The 17750-nt window shown below is 41.0% G+C and overlaps 27 non-coding genes across 27 annotated transcripts; all 27 read left to right on the top strand.

Moving 5' to 3' along the window:
• Nucleotides 1–260: 260 nt before the first annotated feature.
• On the top strand, nucleotides 261–332 carry TRNAG-UCC (transfer RNA glycine (anticodon UCC)). Its single transcript has one exon. It is a non-coding gene; the product is annotated as a tRNA-Gly (tRNA).
• Nucleotides 333–571: 239 nt separating this feature from the next.
• Nucleotides 572–643, top strand: TRNAG-UCC (transfer RNA glycine (anticodon UCC)). The gene has a single exon. It is a non-coding gene; the product is annotated as a tRNA-Gly (tRNA).
• Nucleotides 644–882: 239 nt separating this feature from the next.
• TRNAG-UCC (transfer RNA glycine (anticodon UCC)) lies at nucleotides 883–954 on the top strand. Its single transcript has one exon. It is a non-coding gene; the product is annotated as a tRNA-Gly (tRNA).
• Nucleotides 955–4295: 3341 nt separating this feature from the next.
• TRNAG-UCC (transfer RNA glycine (anticodon UCC)) lies at nucleotides 4296–4367 on the top strand. The gene has a single exon. It is a non-coding gene; the product is annotated as a tRNA-Gly (tRNA).
• Nucleotides 4368–4917: 550 nt separating this feature from the next.
• TRNAG-UCC (transfer RNA glycine (anticodon UCC)) lies at nucleotides 4918–4989 on the top strand. Its single transcript has one exon. It is a non-coding gene; the product is annotated as a tRNA-Gly (tRNA).
• Nucleotides 4990–5228: 239 nt separating this feature from the next.
• TRNAG-UCC (transfer RNA glycine (anticodon UCC)) lies at nucleotides 5229–5300 on the top strand. The gene has a single exon. It is a non-coding gene; the product is annotated as a tRNA-Gly (tRNA).
• Nucleotides 5301–5539: 239 nt separating this feature from the next.
• On the top strand, nucleotides 5540–5611 carry TRNAG-UCC (transfer RNA glycine (anticodon UCC)). Its single transcript has one exon. It is a non-coding gene; the product is annotated as a tRNA-Gly (tRNA).
• Nucleotides 5612–6778: 1167 nt separating this feature from the next.
• On the top strand, nucleotides 6779–6850 carry TRNAG-UCC (transfer RNA glycine (anticodon UCC)). Its single transcript has one exon. It is a non-coding gene; the product is annotated as a tRNA-Gly (tRNA).
• Nucleotides 6851–7711: 861 nt separating this feature from the next.
• Nucleotides 7712–7783, top strand: TRNAG-UCC (transfer RNA glycine (anticodon UCC)). The gene has a single exon. It is a non-coding gene; the product is annotated as a tRNA-Gly (tRNA).
• Nucleotides 7784–8022: 239 nt separating this feature from the next.
• Nucleotides 8023–8094, top strand: TRNAG-UCC (transfer RNA glycine (anticodon UCC)). Its single transcript has one exon. It is a non-coding gene; the product is annotated as a tRNA-Gly (tRNA).
• A 235-nt stretch (nucleotides 8095–8329) lies between these two features.
• Nucleotides 8330–8401, top strand: TRNAG-UCC (transfer RNA glycine (anticodon UCC)). The gene has a single exon. It is a non-coding gene; the product is annotated as a tRNA-Gly (tRNA).
• A 1172-nt stretch (nucleotides 8402–9573) lies between these two features.
• TRNAG-UCC (transfer RNA glycine (anticodon UCC)) lies at nucleotides 9574–9645 on the top strand. Its single transcript has one exon. It is a non-coding gene; the product is annotated as a tRNA-Gly (tRNA).
• Nucleotides 9646–9884: 239 nt separating this feature from the next.
• On the top strand, nucleotides 9885–9956 carry TRNAG-UCC (transfer RNA glycine (anticodon UCC)). The gene has a single exon. It is a non-coding gene; the product is annotated as a tRNA-Gly (tRNA).
• A 239-nt stretch (nucleotides 9957–10195) lies between these two features.
• TRNAG-UCC (transfer RNA glycine (anticodon UCC)) lies at nucleotides 10196–10267 on the top strand. The gene has a single exon. It is a non-coding gene; the product is annotated as a tRNA-Gly (tRNA).
• Nucleotides 10268–10813: 546 nt separating this feature from the next.
• Nucleotides 10814–10885, top strand: TRNAG-UCC (transfer RNA glycine (anticodon UCC)). Its single transcript has one exon. It is a non-coding gene; the product is annotated as a tRNA-Gly (tRNA).
• Nucleotides 10886–11124: 239 nt separating this feature from the next.
• TRNAG-UCC (transfer RNA glycine (anticodon UCC)) lies at nucleotides 11125–11196 on the top strand. Its single transcript has one exon. It is a non-coding gene; the product is annotated as a tRNA-Gly (tRNA).
• Nucleotides 11197–11746: 550 nt separating this feature from the next.
• On the top strand, nucleotides 11747–11818 carry TRNAG-UCC (transfer RNA glycine (anticodon UCC)). The gene has a single exon. It is a non-coding gene; the product is annotated as a tRNA-Gly (tRNA).
• A 551-nt stretch (nucleotides 11819–12369) lies between these two features.
• Nucleotides 12370–12441, top strand: TRNAG-UCC (transfer RNA glycine (anticodon UCC)). Its single transcript has one exon. It is a non-coding gene; the product is annotated as a tRNA-Gly (tRNA).
• A 235-nt stretch (nucleotides 12442–12676) lies between these two features.
• TRNAG-UCC (transfer RNA glycine (anticodon UCC)) lies at nucleotides 12677–12748 on the top strand. The gene has a single exon. It is a non-coding gene; the product is annotated as a tRNA-Gly (tRNA).
• A 239-nt stretch (nucleotides 12749–12987) lies between these two features.
• On the top strand, nucleotides 12988–13059 carry TRNAG-UCC (transfer RNA glycine (anticodon UCC)). The gene has a single exon. It is a non-coding gene; the product is annotated as a tRNA-Gly (tRNA).
• Nucleotides 13060–13920: 861 nt separating this feature from the next.
• Nucleotides 13921–13992, top strand: TRNAG-UCC (transfer RNA glycine (anticodon UCC)). Its single transcript has one exon. It is a non-coding gene; the product is annotated as a tRNA-Gly (tRNA).
• A 1168-nt stretch (nucleotides 13993–15160) lies between these two features.
• Nucleotides 15161–15232, top strand: TRNAG-UCC (transfer RNA glycine (anticodon UCC)). Its single transcript has one exon. It is a non-coding gene; the product is annotated as a tRNA-Gly (tRNA).
• A 239-nt stretch (nucleotides 15233–15471) lies between these two features.
• TRNAG-UCC (transfer RNA glycine (anticodon UCC)) lies at nucleotides 15472–15543 on the top strand. Its single transcript has one exon. It is a non-coding gene; the product is annotated as a tRNA-Gly (tRNA).
• A 235-nt stretch (nucleotides 15544–15778) lies between these two features.
• On the top strand, nucleotides 15779–15850 carry TRNAG-UCC (transfer RNA glycine (anticodon UCC)). The gene has a single exon. It is a non-coding gene; the product is annotated as a tRNA-Gly (tRNA).
• Nucleotides 15851–16400: 550 nt separating this feature from the next.
• Nucleotides 16401–16472, top strand: TRNAG-UCC (transfer RNA glycine (anticodon UCC)). Its single transcript has one exon. It is a non-coding gene; the product is annotated as a tRNA-Gly (tRNA).
• A 235-nt stretch (nucleotides 16473–16707) lies between these two features.
• Nucleotides 16708–16779, top strand: TRNAG-UCC (transfer RNA glycine (anticodon UCC)). Its single transcript has one exon. It is a non-coding gene; the product is annotated as a tRNA-Gly (tRNA).
• A 550-nt stretch (nucleotides 16780–17329) lies between these two features.
• TRNAG-UCC (transfer RNA glycine (anticodon UCC)) lies at nucleotides 17330–17401 on the top strand. The gene has a single exon. It is a non-coding gene; the product is annotated as a tRNA-Gly (tRNA).
• The last annotated feature ends 349 nt before the right edge of the window (nucleotides 17402–17750 follow it).

A 17750-nucleotide genomic window follows, 5' to 3' on the forward strand; every position in this document is an offset into this window, starting at 1 on the left:
GTTCAATTCCCGGCCAACGCAACCTCTATCTTTTTTGAACAGTTTTTAAGTAGTCAGAACCAGATGAAGTGATGTTTCCTAGAAAGTTTTTGAATTTCTCATACTAGTGAAAGAACATGCAAAAATGCAGCGCTTTTCCTTTTTCCAAACTTTTCTTCGACTCTCTCAATATGGTCTGAAGCAGATTTAGTGTTGTTTCCCTAAACATTGCCTTGATTCTTGTGGCGCTCAGAGAAAGTATGAAAAGGCTGCAAATATGTGCGTTGGTGGTATAGTGGTGAGCATAGCTGCCTTCCAAGCAGTTGACCCGGGTTCGATTCCCGGCCAACGCAACCTCTATCTTTTTTGAACAGTTTTTAAGTAGTCAGAACCAGATGAAGTGATGTTTCCTAGAAAGTTTTTGAATTTCTCATACTAGTAAAGGAACATGCAAAAATGCAGCGCTTTTCCTTTTTCCAAACTTTTCTTCGACTCTCTCAATATGGTCTGAAGCAGATTTAGTGTTGTTTCCCTAAACATTGCCTTGATTCTTGTGGCGCTCAGAGAAAGTATGAAAAGGCTGCAAATATGTGCGTTGGTGGTATAGTGGTGAGCATAGCTGCCTTCCAAGCAGTTGACCCGGGTTCGATTCCCGGCCAACGCAACCTCTATCTTTTTTGAACAGTTTTTAAGTAGTCAGAACCAGATGAAGTGATGTTTCCTAGAAAGTTTTTGAATTTCTCATACTAGTGAAAGAACATACAAAAATGCAGCGCTTTTCCTTTTTCCAAACTTTTCTTCGACTCTCTCAATATGGTCTGAAGCAGATTTAGTGTTGTTTCCCTAAACATTGCCTTGAATCTTGTGGCGCTCAGAGAAAGTATGAAAAGGCTGCAAATATGTGCGTTGGTGGTATAGTGGTGAGCATAGCTGCCTTCCAAGCAGTTGACCCGGGTTCGATTCCCGGCCAACGCAACCTCTATCTTTTTTGAACAGTTTTTAAGTAGTCAGAACCAGATGAAGTGATGTTTCCTAGAAAGTTTTTGAATTTCTCATAGTAGTAAAGGAACATGCAAAAATGCAGCGCTTTTCCTTTTTCCAAACTTTTCTTCGACTCTCTCAATATGGTCTGAAGCAGATTTAGTGTTGTTTCCCTAAACATTGCCTTGATTCTTGCGGCGCTCAGAGAAAGTATGAAAAGGCTGCAAATATGTGCGTTGGTTGTATAGTGATGAGCATAGCTGCCTTCCAAGCAGTTGACCCGGGTTCGATTCCCGGCCAACGCAAACTCTATCTTTTTTGAACAGTTTTTAAGTAGTCAGAACCAGATGAAGTGATGTTTCCTAGAAAGTTTTTGAATTTCTCATACTAGTGAAGGAACATGCAAAAATGCAGCGCTTTTCCTTTTTCCAAACTTTTCTTCGACTCTCTCAATATGGTCTCAAGCAGATTTAGTGTTGTTTCCCTAAACATTGCCTTGATTCTTGTGGCGCTCAGAGAAAGTATGAAAAGGTTGCAAATATGTGCGTTGATGGTATAGTGGTGAGCATAGCTGCCTTCCAAGCAGTTGACCTGGGTTCGATTCCCGGCCAACGCAACCTCTATCTTTTTTGAACAGTTTTTATGTAGAACCAGATGAAGTGATGTTTCCTAGAAAGTTGTTGAATTTCTCATAGTAGTAAAGGAACATGCAAAAATGCAGCGCTTTTCCTTTTTCCAAACTTTTCTTCGACTCTCTCAATATGGTCTGAAGCAGATTTAGTGTTGTTTCCCTAAACATTGCCTTGATTCTTGCGGCGCTCAGAGAAAGTATGAAAATGCTGCAAATATGTGCGTTGGTGGTATAGTGGTGAGCATAGCTGCCTTCCAAGCAGTTGACACGGGTTCGATTCCCTGCCAACGCAACCTCTATCTTTTTTGAACAGTTTTTAAGTAGTCAGAACCAGATGAAGTGATGTTTCCTAGAAAGTTTTTGAATTTCTCATAGTAGTAAAGGAACATGCAAAAATGCAGCGCTTTTCCTTTTTCCAAACTTTTCTTCGACTCTCTCATTATGGTCTGAAGCAGATTTAGTGTTGTTTCTCTAAACATTGCCTTGATTCTTGTGGCGCTCAGAGAAAGTATGAAAAGGCTGCAAATATGTGTGTTGGTGGTATAGTGGTGAGCATAGCTGCCTTCCAAGCAGTTGACCCGGGTTCGATTCCCGGACAACGCAACCTCTATCTTTTTTGAACAGTTTTTAAGTAGTCAGAACCAGATGAAGTGATGTTTCCTAGAAAGTTTTTGAATTTCTAATACTAGTAAAGGAACATGCAAAAATGCAGCGCTTTTCCTTTTTCCAAACTTTTCTTCGACTCTCTCAATATGTTCTGAAGCAGATTTAGTGTTGTTTCCCTAAACATTGCCTTGATTCTTGTGGCGCTCAGAGAAAGTATGAAAAGGCTGCAAATATGTGCGTTGGTGGTATAGTGGTGAGCATAGCTGCCTTCCAAGCAGCTGCCCCGGGTTTGATTCCCGGCCAACGCAAACTCTATCTTTTTTGAACAGTTTTTAAGTAGTCAGAACCAGATGAAGTGATGTTTCCTAGAAAGTTGTTGAATTTCTCATACTAGTAAAGGAACATGCAAAAATGCAGCGCTTTTCCTTTTTCCAAACTTTTCTTCGACTCTCTCATTATGGTCTGAAGCAGATTTAGTGTTGTTTCCCTAAACATTGCCTTGATTCTTGTGGCGCTCAGAGAAAGTATGAAAAGGCTGCAAATATGTGCGTTGGTGGTATAGTGCAGAGCATAGCTGCCTTCCAAGCAGCTGCCCCGGGTTTGATTCCCGGCCAACGCAAACTCTATCTTTTTTGAACAGTTTTTAAGTAGTCAGAACCAGATGAAGTGATGTTTCCTAGAAAGTTGTTGAATTTCTCATACTAGTAAAGGAACATGCAAAAATGCAGCGCTTTTCCTTTTTCCAAACTTTTCTTCGACTCTCTCATTATGGTCTGAAGCAGATTTAGTGTTGTTTCCCTAAACATTGCCTTGATTCTTGTGGCGCTCAGAGAAAGTATCAAAAGGCTGCAAATATGTGCATTGGTGGTATAGTGGTGAGCATAGCTGCCTTCCAAGCAGTTGACCCGGGTTCGATTCCCGGCCAACGCAACCTCTATCTTTTTTGAACAGTTTTTATGTAGAACCAGATGAAGTGATGTTTCCTAGAAAGTTGTTGAATTTCTCATACTAGTAAAGGAACATGCAAAAATGCAGCGCGTTTCCTTTTTCCAAACTTTTCTTCGACTCTCTCAATATGGTCTGAAGCAGATTTAGTGTTGTTTACCTAAACATTGCCTTGATTCTTGTGGCGCTCAGAGAAAGTATGAAAAGGCTGCAAGTATGTGCGTTGGTGGTATAGTGGTGAGCATAGCTGCCTTCCAAGCAGTTGACCCGGGTTCGATTCCCGGCCTACGCAACCTCTATCTTTTTTGAACAGTTTTTAAGTAGTCAGAACCAGATGAAGTGATGTTTCCTAGAAAGTTTTTGAATTTCTCATACTAGTGAAAGAACATACAAAAATGCAGCGCTTTTCCTTTTTCCAAACTTTTCTTCGACTCTCTCAATATGTTCTGAAGCAGATTTAGTGTTGTTTCCCTAAACATTGCCTTGATTCTTGTGGCGCTCAGAGAAAGTATGAAAAGGCTGCAAATATGTGCGTTGGTGGTATAGTGGTGAGCATAGCTGCCTTCCAAGCAGTTGACCCGTGGTCGATTCCCGGCCAACGCAACCTCTATCTTTTTTGAACAGTTTTTAAGTAGTCAGAACCAGATGAAGTGATGTTTCCTAGAAAGTTTTTGAATTTCTCATAGTAGTTTAGGAACATGCAAAAATGCAGCGCTTTTCCTTTTTCCAAACTTTTCTTCGACTCTCTCAATATGGTCTGAAGCAGATTTAGTGTTGTTTCCCTAAACATTGCCTTGATTCTTGCGGCACTCAGAGAAAGTATGAAAAGGCTGCAAATATGTGCGTTGGTGGTATAGTGGTGAGCATAGCTGCCTTCCAAGCAGTTGACCCGGGGTCGATTCCCGGCCAACGCAACCTCTATCTTTTTTGAACAGTTTTTAAGTAGTCAGAACCAGATGAAGTGATGTTTCCTAGAAAGTTTTTGAATTTCTCATACTAGTGAAAGAACATGCAAAAATGCAGCGCTTTTCCTTTTTCCAAACTTTTCTTCGACTCTCTCAATATGGTCTGAAGCAGATTTAGTGTTGTTTCCCTAAACATTGCCTTGATTCTTGCGGCGCTCAGAGAAAGTATGAAAAGGCTGCAAATATGTGCGTTGGTGGTATAGTGGTGAGCATAGCTGCCTTCCAAGCAGTTGACCCGGGTTCGATTCCCGGCCAACGCAACCTCTATCTTTTTTGAACAGTTTTTAAGTAGTCAGAACCAGATGAAGTGATGTTTCCTAGAAAGTTTTTGAATTTCTCATACTAGTGAAAGAACATGCAAAAATGCAGCGCTTTTCCTTTTTCCAAACTTTTCTTCGACTCTCTCAATATGGTCTGAAGCAGATTTAGTGTTGTTTCCCTAAACATTGCCTTGATTCTTGTGGCGCTCAGAGAAAGTATGAAAAGGCTGCAAATATGTGCGTTGGTGGTATAGTGGTGAGCATAGCTGCCTTCCAAGCAGTTGACTCGTGTTCGATTCCCGGCCAACGCAACCTCTATCTTTTTTGAACAGTTTTTAAGTAGTCAGAACCAGATGAAGTGATGTTTCCTAGAAAGTTTTTGAATTTCTCATACTAGTAAAGGAACATGCAAAAATGCAGCGCTTTTCCTTTTTCCAAACTTTTCTTCGACTCTCTCAATATGGTCTGAAGCAGATTTAGTGTTGTTTCCCTAAACATTGCCTTGATTCTTGCGGCGCTCAGAGAAAGTATGAAAACGCTGCAAATATGTGCGTTGGTGGTATAGTGGTGAGCATAGCTGCCTTCCAAGCAGTTGACCCGGGTTCGATTCCCGGCCAACGCAACCTCTATCTTTTTTGAACAGTTTTTAAGTAGTCAGAACCAGATGAAGTGATGTTTCCTAGAAAGTTGTTGAATTTCTCATACTAGTGAAAGAACATGCAAAAATGCAGCGCTTTTCCTTTTTCCAAACTTTTCTTCGACTCTCTCAATATGGTCTGAAGCAGATTTAGTGTTGTTTCCCTAAACATTGCCTTGATGCTTGCGGCGCTCAGAGAAAGTATGAAAAGGCTGCAAATATGTGCGTTGGTGGTATAGTGGTGAGCATAGCTGCCTTCCAAGCAGTTGACCCGGGTTCGATTCCCGGCCAACGCAACCTCTATCTTTTTTGAACAGTTTTTAAGTAGTCAGAACCAGATGAAGTGATGTTTCCTAGAAAGTTTTTGAATTTCTCATACTAGTAAAGGAACATGCAAAAATGCAGCGCTTTTCCTTTTTCCAAACTTTTCTTCGACTCTCTCAATATGTTCTGAAGCAGATTTAGTGTTGTTTCCCTAAACATTGCCTTGATTCTTGTGGCGCTCAGAGAAAGTATGAAAAGGCTGCAAATATGTGCGTTGGTGGTATAGTGGTGAGCATAGCTGCCTTCCAAGCAGTTGACCCGGGTTCGATTCCCGGCCAACGCAACCTCTATCTTTTTTGAACAGTTTTTAAGTAGTCAGAACCAGATGAAGTGATGTTTCCTAGAAAGTTTTTGAATTTCTCATACTAGTGAAAGAACATACAAAAATGCAGCGCTTTTCCTTTTTACAAACTTTTCTTGGACTCTCTCAATATGTTCTGAAGCAGATTTAGTGTTGTTTCCCTAAACATTGCCTTGATTCTTGTGGCGCTCAGAGAAAGTATGAAAAGGCTGCAAATATGTGCGTTGGTGGTATAGTGGTGAGCATAGCTGCCTTCCAAGCAGTTGACCCGTGTTTGATTCCCGGCCAACGCAACCTCTATCTTTTTTGAACAGTTTTTAAGTAGTCAGAACCAGATGAAGTGATGTTTCCTAGAAAGTTTTTGAATTTCTCATACTAGTGAAAGAACATACAAAAATGCAGCGCTTTTCCTTTTTCCAAACTTTTCTTCGACTCTCTCAATATGTTCTGAAGCAGATTTAGTGTTGTTTCCCTAAACATTGCCTTGATTCTTGTGGCGCTCAGAGAAAGTATGAAAAGGCTGCAAATATGTGCGTTGGTGGTATAGTGGTGAGCATAGCTGCCTTCCAAGCAGTTGACTCGTGTTCGATTCCCGGCCAACGCAACCTCTATCTTTTTTGAACAGTTTTTAAGTAGTCAGAACCAGATGAAGTGATGTTTCCTAGAAAGTTGTTGAATTTCTCATACTAGTAAAGGAACATGCAAAAATGCAGCGCTTTTCCTTTTTCCAAACTTTTCTTCGACTCTCTCAATATGGTCTGAAGCAGATTTAGTGTTGTTTCCCTAAACATTGCCTTGATTCTTGCGGCGCTCAGAGAAAGTATGAAAAGGCTGCAAATATGTGCGTTGGTGGTATAGTGGTGAGCATAGCTGCCTTCCAAGCAGTTGACCCGGGTTGATTCCCGGCCAACGCAACCTCTATCTTTTTTTAACAGTTTTTATGTAGAACCAGATGAAGTGATGTTTCCTAGAAAGTTGTTGAATTTCTCATACTAGTAAAGGAACATGCAAAAATGCAGCGCTTTTCCTTTTTCCAAACTTTTCTTCGACTCTCTCAATATGTTCTGAAGCAGATTTAGTGTTGTTTCCCTAAACATTGCCTTGATTCTTGTGGCGCTCAGAGAAAGTATGAAAAGGCTGCAAATATGTGCGTTGGTGGTATAGTGGTGAGCATAGCTGCCTTCCAAGCAGTTGACCCGGGTTCGATTCCCGGCCAACGCAACCTCTATCTTTTTTGAACAGTTTTTAAGTAGTCAGAACCAGATGAAGTGATGTCTCCTAGAAAGTTTTTGAATTTCTCATACTAGTGAAAGAACATACAAAAATGCAGCGCTTTTCCTTTTTCCAAACTTTTCTTCGACTCTCTCAATATGTTCTGAAGCAGATTTAGTGTTGTTTCCCTAAACATTGCCTTGATTCTTGTGGCGCTCAGAGAAAGTATGAAAAGGCTGCAAATATGTGCGTTGGTGGTATAGTGGTAAGCATAGCTGCCTTCCAAGCAGTTGACCCGTGTTCGATTCCCGGCCAACGCAACCTCTATCTTTTTTGAACAGTTTTTAAGTAGTCAGAACCAGATGAAGTGATGTTTCCTAGAAAGTTTTTGAATTTCTCATAGTAGTAAAGGAACATGCAAAAATGCAGCGCTTTTCCTTTTTCCAAACTTTTCTTCGACTCTCTCAATATGGTCTGAAGCAGATTTAGTGTTGTTTCCCTAAACATTGCCTTGATTCTTGCGGCGCTCAGAGAAAGTATGAAAAAGCTGCAAATATGTGCGTTGGTGGTATAGTGGTGAGCATAGCTGCCTTCCAAGCAGTTGACCCGGGTTCAATTCCCGGCCAACGCAACCTCTATCTTTTTTGAACAGTTTTTAAGTAGTCAGAACCAGATGAAGTGATGTTTCCTAGAAAGTTGTTGAATTTCTCATACTAGTAAAGGAACATGCAAAAATGCAGCGCTTTTCCTTTTTCCAAACTTTTCTTCGACTCTCTCAATATGTTCTGAAGCAGATTTAGTGTTGTTTCCCTAAACATTGCCTTGATTCTTGTGGCGCTCAGAGAAAGTATGAAAAGGCTGCAAATATGTGCGTTGGTGGTATAGTGGTGAGCATAGCTGCCTTCCAAGCAGTTGACCCGGGTTCGATTCCCGGCCAACGCAACCTCTATCTTTTTTGAACAGTTTTTAAGTAGTCAGAACCAGATGAAGTGATGTTTCCTAGAAAGTTTTTGAATTTCTCATACTAGTGAAAGAACATGCAAAAATGCAGCGCTTTTCCTTTTTCCAAACTTTTCTTCGACTCTCTCAATATGGTCTGAAGCAGATTTAGTGTTGTTTCCCTAAACATTGCCTTGATTCTTGCGGCGCTCAGAGAAAGTATGAAAAGGCTGCAAATATGTGCGTTGGTGGTATAGTGGTGAGCATAGCTGCCTTCCAAGCAGTTGACCCGGGTTCGATTCCCGGCCAACGCAACCTCTATCTTTTTTGAACAGTTTTTATGTAGAACCAGATGAAGTGATGTTTCCTAGAAAGTTGTTGAATTTCTCATACTAGTAAAGGAACATGCAAAAATGCAGCGCTTTTCCTTTTTCCAAACTTTTCTTCGACTCTCTCAATATGTTCTGAAGCAGATTTAGTGTTGTTTCCCTAAACATTGCCTTGATTCTTGTGGCGCTCAGAGAAAGTATGAAAAGACTGCAAATATGTGCGTTGGTGGTATAGTGGTGAGCATAGCTGCCTTCCAAGCAGTTGACCCGGGTTCGATTCCCGGCCAACGCAACCTCTATCTTTTTTGAACAGTTTTTAAGTAGTCAGAACCAGATGAAGTGATGTTTCCTAGAAAGTTTTTGAATTTCTCATACTAGTGAAAGAACATACAAAAATGCAGCGCTTTTCCTTTTTCCAAACTTTTCTTCGACTCTCTCAATATGTTCTGAAGCAGATTTAGTGTTGTTTCCCTAAACATTGCCTTGATTCTTGTGGCGCTCAGAGAAAGTATGAAAAGGCTGCAAATATGTGCGTTGGTGGTATAGTGGTAAGCATAGCTGCCTTCCAAACAGTTGACCCGTGTTCGATTCCCGGCCAACGCAACCTCTATCTTTTTTGAACAGTTTTTAAGTAGTCAGAACCAGATGAAGTGATGTTTCCTAGAAAGTTTTTGAATTTCTCATAGTAGTAAAGGAACATGCAAAAATGCAGCGCTTTTCCTTTTTCCAAACTTTTCTTCGACTCTCTCAATATGGTCTGAAGCAGATTTAGTGTTGTTTCCCTAAACATTGCCTTGATTCTTGCGGCGCTCAGAGAAAGTATGAAAAGGCTGCAAATATGTGCGTTGGTGGTATAGTGGTGAGCATAGCTGCCTTCCAAGCAGTTGACCCGGGGTCGATTCCCGGCCAATGCAACCTCTATCTTTTTTGAACAGTTTTTAAGTAGTCAGAACCAGATGAAGTGATGTTTCCTAGAAAGTTTTTGAATTTCTCATACTAGTGAAAGAACATGCAAAAATGCAGCGCTTTTCCTTTTTCCAAACTTTTCTTCGACTCTCTCAATATGGTCTGAAGCAGATTTAGTGTTGTTTCCCTAAACATTGCCTTGATTCTTGTGGCGCTCAGAGAAAGTATGAAAAGGCTGCAAATATGTGCGTTGGTGGTATAGTGGTGAGCATAGCTGCCTTCCGAGCAGTTGACCCGGGTTCGATTCCCGGCCAACGCAACCTCTATCTTTTTTGAACAGTTTTTAAGTAGTCAGAACCAGATGAAGTGATGTTTCCTAGAAAGTTTTTGAATTTCTCATACTAGTAAAGGAACATGCAAAAATGCAGCGCTTTTCCTTTTTCCAAACTTTTCTTCGACTCTCTCAATATGGTCTGAAGCAGATTTAGTGTTGTTTCCCTAAACATTGCCTTGATTCTTGTGGCGCTCAGAGAAAGTATGAAAAGGCTGCAAGTATGTGCGTTGGTGGTATAGTGGTGAGCATAGCTGCCTTCCAAGCAGTTGACCCGGGTTCGATTCCCGGCCAACGCAACCTCTATCTTTTTTGAACAGTTTTTAAGTAGTCAGAACCAGATGAAGTGATGTTTCCTAGAAAGTTTTTGAATTTCTCATACTAGTGAAAGAACATACAAAAATGCAGCGCTTTTCCTTTTTCCAAACTTTTCTTCGACTCTCTCAATATGGTCTGAAGCAGATTTAGTGTTGTTTCCCTAAACATTGCCTTGAATCTTGTGGCGCTCAGAGAAAGTATGAAAAGGCTGCAACTATGTGCGTTGGTGGTATAGTGGTGAGCATAGCTGCCTTCCAAGCAGTTGACCCGGGTTCGATTCCCGGCCAACGCAACCTCTATCTTTTTTGAACAGTTTTTAAGTAGTCAGAACCAGATGAAGTGATGTTTCCTAGAAAGTTTTTGAATTTCTCATAGTAGTAAAGGAACATGCAAAAATGCAGCGCTTTTCCTTTTTCCAAACTTTTCTTCGACTCTCTCAATATGGTCTGAAGCAGATTTAGTGTTGTTTCCCTAAACATTGCCTTGATTCTTGCGGCGCTCAGAGAAAGTATGAAAAGGCTGCAAATATGTGCGTTGGTGGTATAGTGGTGAGCATAGCTGCCTTCCAAGCAGTTGACCCGGGTTCGATTCCCGGCCAACGCAACCTCTATCTTTTTTTAACAGTTTTTAAGTAGTCAGAACCAGATGAAGTGATGTTTCCTAGAAAGTTTTTGAATTTCTCATACTAGTAAAGGAACATGCAAAAATGCAGCGCTTTTCCTTTTTCCAAACTTTTCTTCGACTCTCTCAATATGGTCTGAAGCAGATTTAGTGTTGTTTCCCTAAACATTGCCTTGATTCTTGTGGCGCTCAGAGAAAGTATGAAAAGGTTGCAAATATGTGCGTTGATGGTATAGTGGTGAGCATAGCTGCCTTCCAAGCAGTTGACCTGGGTTCGATTCCCGGCCAACGCAACCTCTATCTTTTTTGAACAGTTTTTATGTAGAACCAGATGAAGTGATGTTTCCTAGAAAGTTGTTGAATTTCTCATACTAGTGAAAGAACATACAAAAATGCAGCGCTTTTCCTTTTTCCAAACTTTTCTTCGACTCTCTCAATATGTTCTGAAGCAGATTTAGTGTTGTTTCCCTAAACATTGCCTTGATTCTTGTGGCGCTCAGAGAAAGTATGAAAAGGCTGCAAATATGTGCGTTGGTGGTATAGTGGTGAGCATAGCTGCCTTCCAAGCAGTTGACCCGGGTTCGATTCCCGGCCAACGCAACCTCTATCTTTTTTGAACAGTTTTTAAGTAGTCAGAACCAGATGAAGTGATGTTTCCTAGAAAGTTTTTGAATTTCTCATACTAGTGAAAGAACATGCAAAAATGCAGCGCTTTTCCTTTTTCCAAACTTTTCTTCGACTCTCTCGATATGGTCTGAAGCAGATTTAGTGTTGTTTCCCTAAACATTGCCTTGATTCTTGCGGCGCTCAGAGAAAGTATGAAAAGGCTGCAAATATGTGCGTTGGTGGTATAGTGGTGAGCATAGCTGCCTTCCAAGCAGTTGACCCGGGTTCGATTCCCGGCCAACGCAACCTCTATCTTTTTTGAACAGTTTTTAAGTAGTCAGAACCAGATGAAGTGATGTTTCCTAGAAAGTTTTTGAATTTCTCATACTAGTGAAAGAACATACAAAAATGCAGCGCTTTTCCTTTTTCCAAACTTTTCTTCGACTCTCTCAATATGTTCTGAAGCAGATTTAGTGTTGTTTCCCTAAACATTGCCTTGATTCTTGTGGCGCTCAGAGAAAGTATGAAAAGGCTGCAAATATGTGCGTTGGTGGTATAGTGGTGAGCATAGCTGCCTTCCAAGCAGTTGATCCGGGTTCGATTCCCGGCCAACGCAACCTCTATCTTTTTTGAACAGTTTTTAAGTAGTCAGAACCAGATGAAGTGATGTTTCCTAGAAAGTTGTTGAATTTCTCATACTAGTAAAGGAACATGCAAAAATGCAGCGCTTTTCCTTTTTCCAAACTTTTCTTCGACTCTCTCAATATGGTCTGAAGCAGATTTAGTGTTGTTTCCCTAAACTTTGCCTTGATTCTTGCGGCGCTCAGAGAAAGTATGAAAATGCTGCAAATATGTGCGTTGGTGGTATAGTGGTGAGCATAGCTGCCTTCCAAGCAGTTGACCCGGGTTCGATTCCCGGCCAACGCAACCTCTATCTTTTTTGAACAGTTTTTAAGTAGTCAGAACCAGATGAAGTGATGTTTCCTAGAAAGTTTTTGAATTTCTCATAGTAGTAAAGGAACATGCAAAAATGCAGCGCTTTTCCTTTTTCCAAACTTTTCTTCGACTCTCTCATTATGGTCTGAAGCAGATTTAGTGTTGTTTCTCTAAACATTGCCTTGATTCTTGTGGCGCTCAGAGAAAGTATGAAAAGGCTGCAAATATGTGTGTTGGTGGTATAGTGGTGAGCATAGCTGCCTTCCAAGCAGTTGACCCGGGTTCGATTCCCGGCCAACGCAAACTCTATCTTTTTTGAACAGTTTTTAAGTAGTCAGAACCAGATGAAGTGATGTTTCCTAGAAAGTTGTTGAATTTCTCATACTAGTAAAGGAACATGCAAAAATGCAGCGCTTTTCCTTTTTCCAAACTTTTCTTCGACTCTCTCAATTATGGTCTGAAGCAGATTTAGTGTTGTTTCCCTAAACATTGCCTTGATTCTTGTGGCGCTCAGAGAAAGTATGAAAAGGCTGCAAATATGTGCGTTGGTGGTATAGTGGTGAGCATAGCTGCCTTCCAAGCAGTTGACCCGGGTTCGATTCCCGGCCAACGCAACCTCTATCTTTTTTGAACAGTTTTTATGTAGAACCAGATGAAGTGATGTTTCCTAGAAAGTTGTTGAATTTCTCATACTAGTAAAGGAACATGCAAAAATGCAGCGCGTTTCCTTTTTCCAAACTTTTCTTCGACTCTCTCAATATGTTCTGAAGCAGATTTAGTGTTGTTTCCCTAAACATTGCCTTGATTCTTGTGGCGCTCAGAGAAAGTATGAAAAGGCTGCGAATATGTGCGTTGGTGGTATAGTGGTGAGCATAGCTGCCTTCCAAGCAGTTGACCCGGGTTCGATTCCCGGCCAACGCAACCTCTATCTTTTTTGAACAGTTTTTAAGTAGTCAGAACCAGATGAAGTGATGTTTCCTAGAAAGTTTTTGAATTTCTCATACTAGTGAAAGAACATGCAAAAATGCAGCGCTTTTCCTTTTTCCAAACTTTTCTTCGACTCTCTCGATATGGTCTGAAGCAGATTTAGTGTTGTTTCCCTAAACATTGCCTTGATTCTTGCGGCGCTCAGAGAAAGTATGAAAAGGCTGCAAATATGTGCGTTGGTGGTATAGTGGTGAGCATAGCTGCCTTCCAAGCAGTTGACCCGGGTTCGATTCCCGGCCAACGCAACCTCTATCTTTTTTGAACAGTTTTTAAGTAGTCAGAACCAGATGAAGTGATGTTTCCTAGAAAGTTTTTGAATTTCTCATAGTAGTAAAGGAACATGCAAAAATGCAGCGCTTTTCCTTTTTCCAAACTTTTCTTCGACTCTCTCAATATGGTCTGAAGCAGATTTAGTGTTGTTTCCCTAAACATTGCCTTGATTCTTGCGGCGCTCAGAGAAAGTATGAAAATGCTGCAAATATGTGCGTTGGTGGTATAGTGGTGAGCATAGCTGCCTTCCAAGCAGTTGACCCGGGTTCGATTCCCTGCCAACGCAACCTCTATCTTTTTTGAACAGTTTTTAAGTAGTCAGAACCAGATGAAGTGATGTTTCCTAGAAAGTTTTTGAATTTCTCATAGTAGTAAAGGAACATGCAAAAATGCAGCGCTTTTCCTTTTTCCAAACTTTTCTTCGACTCTCTCATTATGGTCTGAAGCAGATTTAGTGTTGTTTCTCTAAACATTGCCTTGATTCTTGTGGCGCTCAGAGAAAGTATGAAAAGGCTGCAAATATGTGTGTTGGTGGTATAGTGGTGAGCATAGCTGCCTTCCAAGCAGTTGACCCGGGTTCGATTCCCGGCCAACGCAAACTCTATCTTTTTTGAACAGTTTTTAAGTAGTCAGAACCAGATGAAGTGATGTTTCCTAGAAAGTTGTTGAATTTCTCATACTAGTAAAGGAACATGCAAAAATGCAGCGCTTTTCCTTTTTCCAAACTTTTCTTCGACTCTCTCATTATGGTCTGAAGCAGATTTAGTGTTGTTTCCCTAAACATTGCCTTGATTCTTGTGGCGCTCAGAGAAAGTATGAAAAGGCTGCAAATATGTGCGTTGGTGGTATAGTGGTGAGCATAGCTGCCTTCCAAGCAGTTGACCCGGGTTCGATTCCCGGCCAACGCAACCTCTATCTTTTTTGAACAGTTTTTATGTAGAACCAGATGAAGTGATGTTTCCTAGAAAGTTGTTGAATTTCTCATACTAGTAAAGGAACATGCAAAAATGCAGCGCGTTTCCTTTTTCCAAACTTTTCTTCGACTCTCTCAATATGGTCTGAAGCAGATTTAGTGTTGTTTACCTAAACATTGCCTTGATTCTTGTGGCGCTCAGAGAAAGTATGAAAAGGCTGCAAATATGTGCGTTGGTGGTATAGTGGTGAGCATAGCTGCCTTCCAAGCAGTTGACCCGGGTTCGATTCCCGGCCTACGCAACCTCTATCTTTTTTGAACAGTTTTTAAGTAGTCAGAACCAGATGAAGTGATGTTTCCTAGAAAGTTTTTGAATTTCTCATACTAGTGAAAGAACATACAAAAATGCAGCGCTTTTCCTTTTTCCAAACTTTTCTTCGACTCTCTCAATATGGTCTGAAGCAGATTTAGTGTTGTTTCCCTAAACATTGCCTTGATTCTTGTGGCGCTCAGAGAAAGTATGAAAAGGCTGCAAATATGTGCGTTGGTGGTATAGTGGTGAGCATAGCTGCCTTCCAAGCAGTTGACCCGTGGTCAATTCCCGGCCAACGCAACCTCTATCTTTTTTGAACAGTTTTTAAGTAGTCAGAACCAGATGAAGTGATGTTTCCTAGAAAGTTTTTGAATTTCTCATAGTAGTTTAGGAACATGCAAAAATGCAGCGCTTTTCCTTTTTCCAAACTTTTCTTCGACTCTCTCAATATGGTCTGAAGCAGATTTAGTGTTGTTTCCCTAAACATTGCCTTGATTCTTGCGGCGCTCAGAGAAAGTATGAAAAGGCTGCAAATATGTGCGTTGGTGGTATAGTGGTGAGCATAGCTGCCTTCCAAGCAGTTGACCCGGGGTCGATTCCCGGCCAACGCAACCTCTATCTTTTTTGAACAGTTTTTAAGTAGTCAGAACCAGATGAAGTGATGTTTCCTAGAAAGTTTTTGAATTTCTCATACTAGTGAAAGAACATGCAAAAATGCAGCGCTTTTCCTTTTTCCAAACTTTTCTTCGACTCTCTCAATATGGTCTGAAGCAGATTTAGTGTTGTTTCCCTAAACATTGCCTTGATTCTTGCGGCGCTCAGAGAAAGTATGAAAAGGCTGCAAATATGTGCGTTGGTGGTATAGTGGTGAGCATAGCTGCCTTCCAAGCAGTTGACCCGGGTTCGATTCCCGGCCAACGCAACCTCTATCTTTTTTGAACAGTTTTTAAGTAGTCAGAACCAGATGAAGTGATGTTTCCTAGAAAGTTTTTGAATTTCTCATACTAGTGAAAGAACATGCAAAAATGCAGCGCTTTTCCTTTTTCCAAACTTTTCTTCGACTCTCTCAATATGGTCTGAAGCAGATTTAGTGTTGTTTCCCTAAACATTGCCTTGATTCTTGCGGCGCTCAGAGAAAGTATGAAAAGGCTGCAAATATGTGCGTTGGTGGTATAGTGGTGAGCATAGCTGCCTTCCAAGCAGTTGACCCGGGTTCGATTCCCGGCCAACGCAACCTCTATCTTTTTTGAACAGTTTTTATGTAGAACCAGATGAAATGATGTTTCCTAGAAAGTTGTTGAATTTCTCATACTAGTAAAGGAACATGCAAAAATGCAGCGCTTTTCCTTTTTCCAAACTTTTCTTCGACTCTCTCAATATGTTCTGAAGCAGATTTAGTGTTGTTTCCCTAAACATTGCCTTGATTCTTGTGGCGCTCAGAGAAAGTATGAAAAGGCTGCAAATATGTGCGTTGGTGGTATAGTGGTGAGCATAGCTGCCTTCCAAGCAGTTGACCCGGGTTCGATTCCCGGCCAACGCAACCTCTATCTTTTTTGAACAGTTTTTAAGTAGTCAGAACCAGATGAAGTGATGTTTCCTAGAAAGTTTTTGAATTTCTCATACTAGTGAAAGAACATACAAAAATGCAGCGCTTTTCCTTTTTCCAAACTTTTCTTCGACTCTCTCAATATGTTCTGAAGCAGATTTAGTGTTGTTTCCCTAAACATTGCCTTGATTCTTGTGGCGCTCAGAGAAAGTATGAAAAGGCTGCAAATATGTGCGTTGGTGGTATAGTGGTGAGCATAGCTGCCTTCCAAGCAGTTGACCCGGGTTTGATTCCCGGCCAACGCAACCTCTATCTTTTTTGAACAGTTTTTAAGTAGTCAGAACCAGATGAAGTGATGTTTCCTAGAAAGTTTTTGAATTTCTCATAGTAGTAAAGGAACATGCAAAAATGCAGCGCTTTTCCTTTTTCCAAACTTTTCTTCGACTCTCTCAATATGGTCTGAAGCAGATTTAGTGTTGTTTCCCTAAACATTGCCTTGATTCTTGCGGCGCTCAGAGAAAGTATGAAAAGGCTGCAAATATGTGCGTTGGTGGTATAGTGGTGAGCATAGCTGCCTTCCAAGCAGTTGACCCGGGTTCGATTCCCGGCCAACGCAACCTCTATCTTTTTTGAAAAGTTTTTATGTAGAACCAGATGAAGTGATGTTTCCTAGAAAGTTGTTGAATTTCTCATACTAGTAAAGGAACATGCAAAAATGCAGCGCTTTTCCTTTTTCCAAACTTTTCTTCGACTCTCTCAATATGTTCTGAAGCAGATTTAGTGTTGTTTCCCTAAACATTGCCTTGATTCTTGTGGCGCTCAGAGAAAGTATGAAAAGACTGCAAATATGTGCGTTGGTGGTATAGTGGTGAGCATAGCTGCCTTCCAAGCAGTTGACCCGGGTTCGATTCCCGGCCAACGCAACCTCTATCTTTTTTGAACAGTTTTTAAGTAGTCAGAACCAGATGAAGTGATGTTTCCTAGAAAGTTTTTGAATTTCTCATACTAGTGAAAGAACATACAAAAATGCAGCGCTTTTCCTTTTTCCAAACTTTTCTTCGACTCTCTCAATATGTTCTGAAGCAGATTTAGTGTTGTTTCCCTAAACATTGCCTTGATTCTTGTGGCGCTCAGAGAAAGTATGAAAAGGCTGCAAATATGTGCGTTGGTGGTATAGTGGTAAGCATAGCTGCCTTCCAAGCAGTTGACCCGTGTCTGATTCCCGGCCAACGCAACCTCTATCTTTTTTGAACAGTTTTTAAGTAGTCAGAACCAGATGAAGTGATGTTTCCTAGAAAGTTTTTGAATTTCTCATAGTAGTAAAGGAACATGCAAAAATGCAGCGCTTTTCCTTTTTCCAAACTTTTCTTCGACTCTCTCAATATGGTCTGAAGCAGATTTAGTGTTGTTTCCCTAAACATTGCCTTGATTCTTGCGGCGCTCAGAGAAAGTATGAAAAGGCTGCAAATATGTGCGTTGGTGGTATAGTGGTGAGCATAGCTGCCTTCCAAGCAGTTGACCCGGGTTCGATTCCCGGCCAACGCAACCTCTATCTTTTTTGAACAGTTTTTAAGTAGTCAGAACCAGATGAAGTGATGTTTCCTAGAAAGTTGTTGAATTTCTCATACTAGTGAAAGAACATGCAAAAATGCAGCGCTTTTCCTTTTTCCAAACTTTTCTTCGACTCTCTCAATATGGTCTGAAGCAGATTTAGTGTTGTTTCCCTAAACATTGCCTTTATTCTTGCGGCGCTCAGAGAAAGTATGAAAAGGCTGCAAATATGTGCGTTGGTGGTATAGTGGTGAGCATAGCTGCCTTCCAAGCAGTTGACCCGGGTTCGATTCCCGGCCAATGCAACTTCTAGTGTTTTTGAACAGTTTTGATGTAGAACCAG

Source organism: Engystomops pustulosus, chromosome 3 (assembly GCF_040894005.1).
Source record: "Engystomops pustulosus chromosome 3, aEngPut4.maternal, whole genome shotgun sequence".
NCBI classification, from domain to species: Eukaryota; Metazoa; Chordata; class Amphibia; order Anura; family Leptodactylidae; genus Engystomops; species Engystomops pustulosus.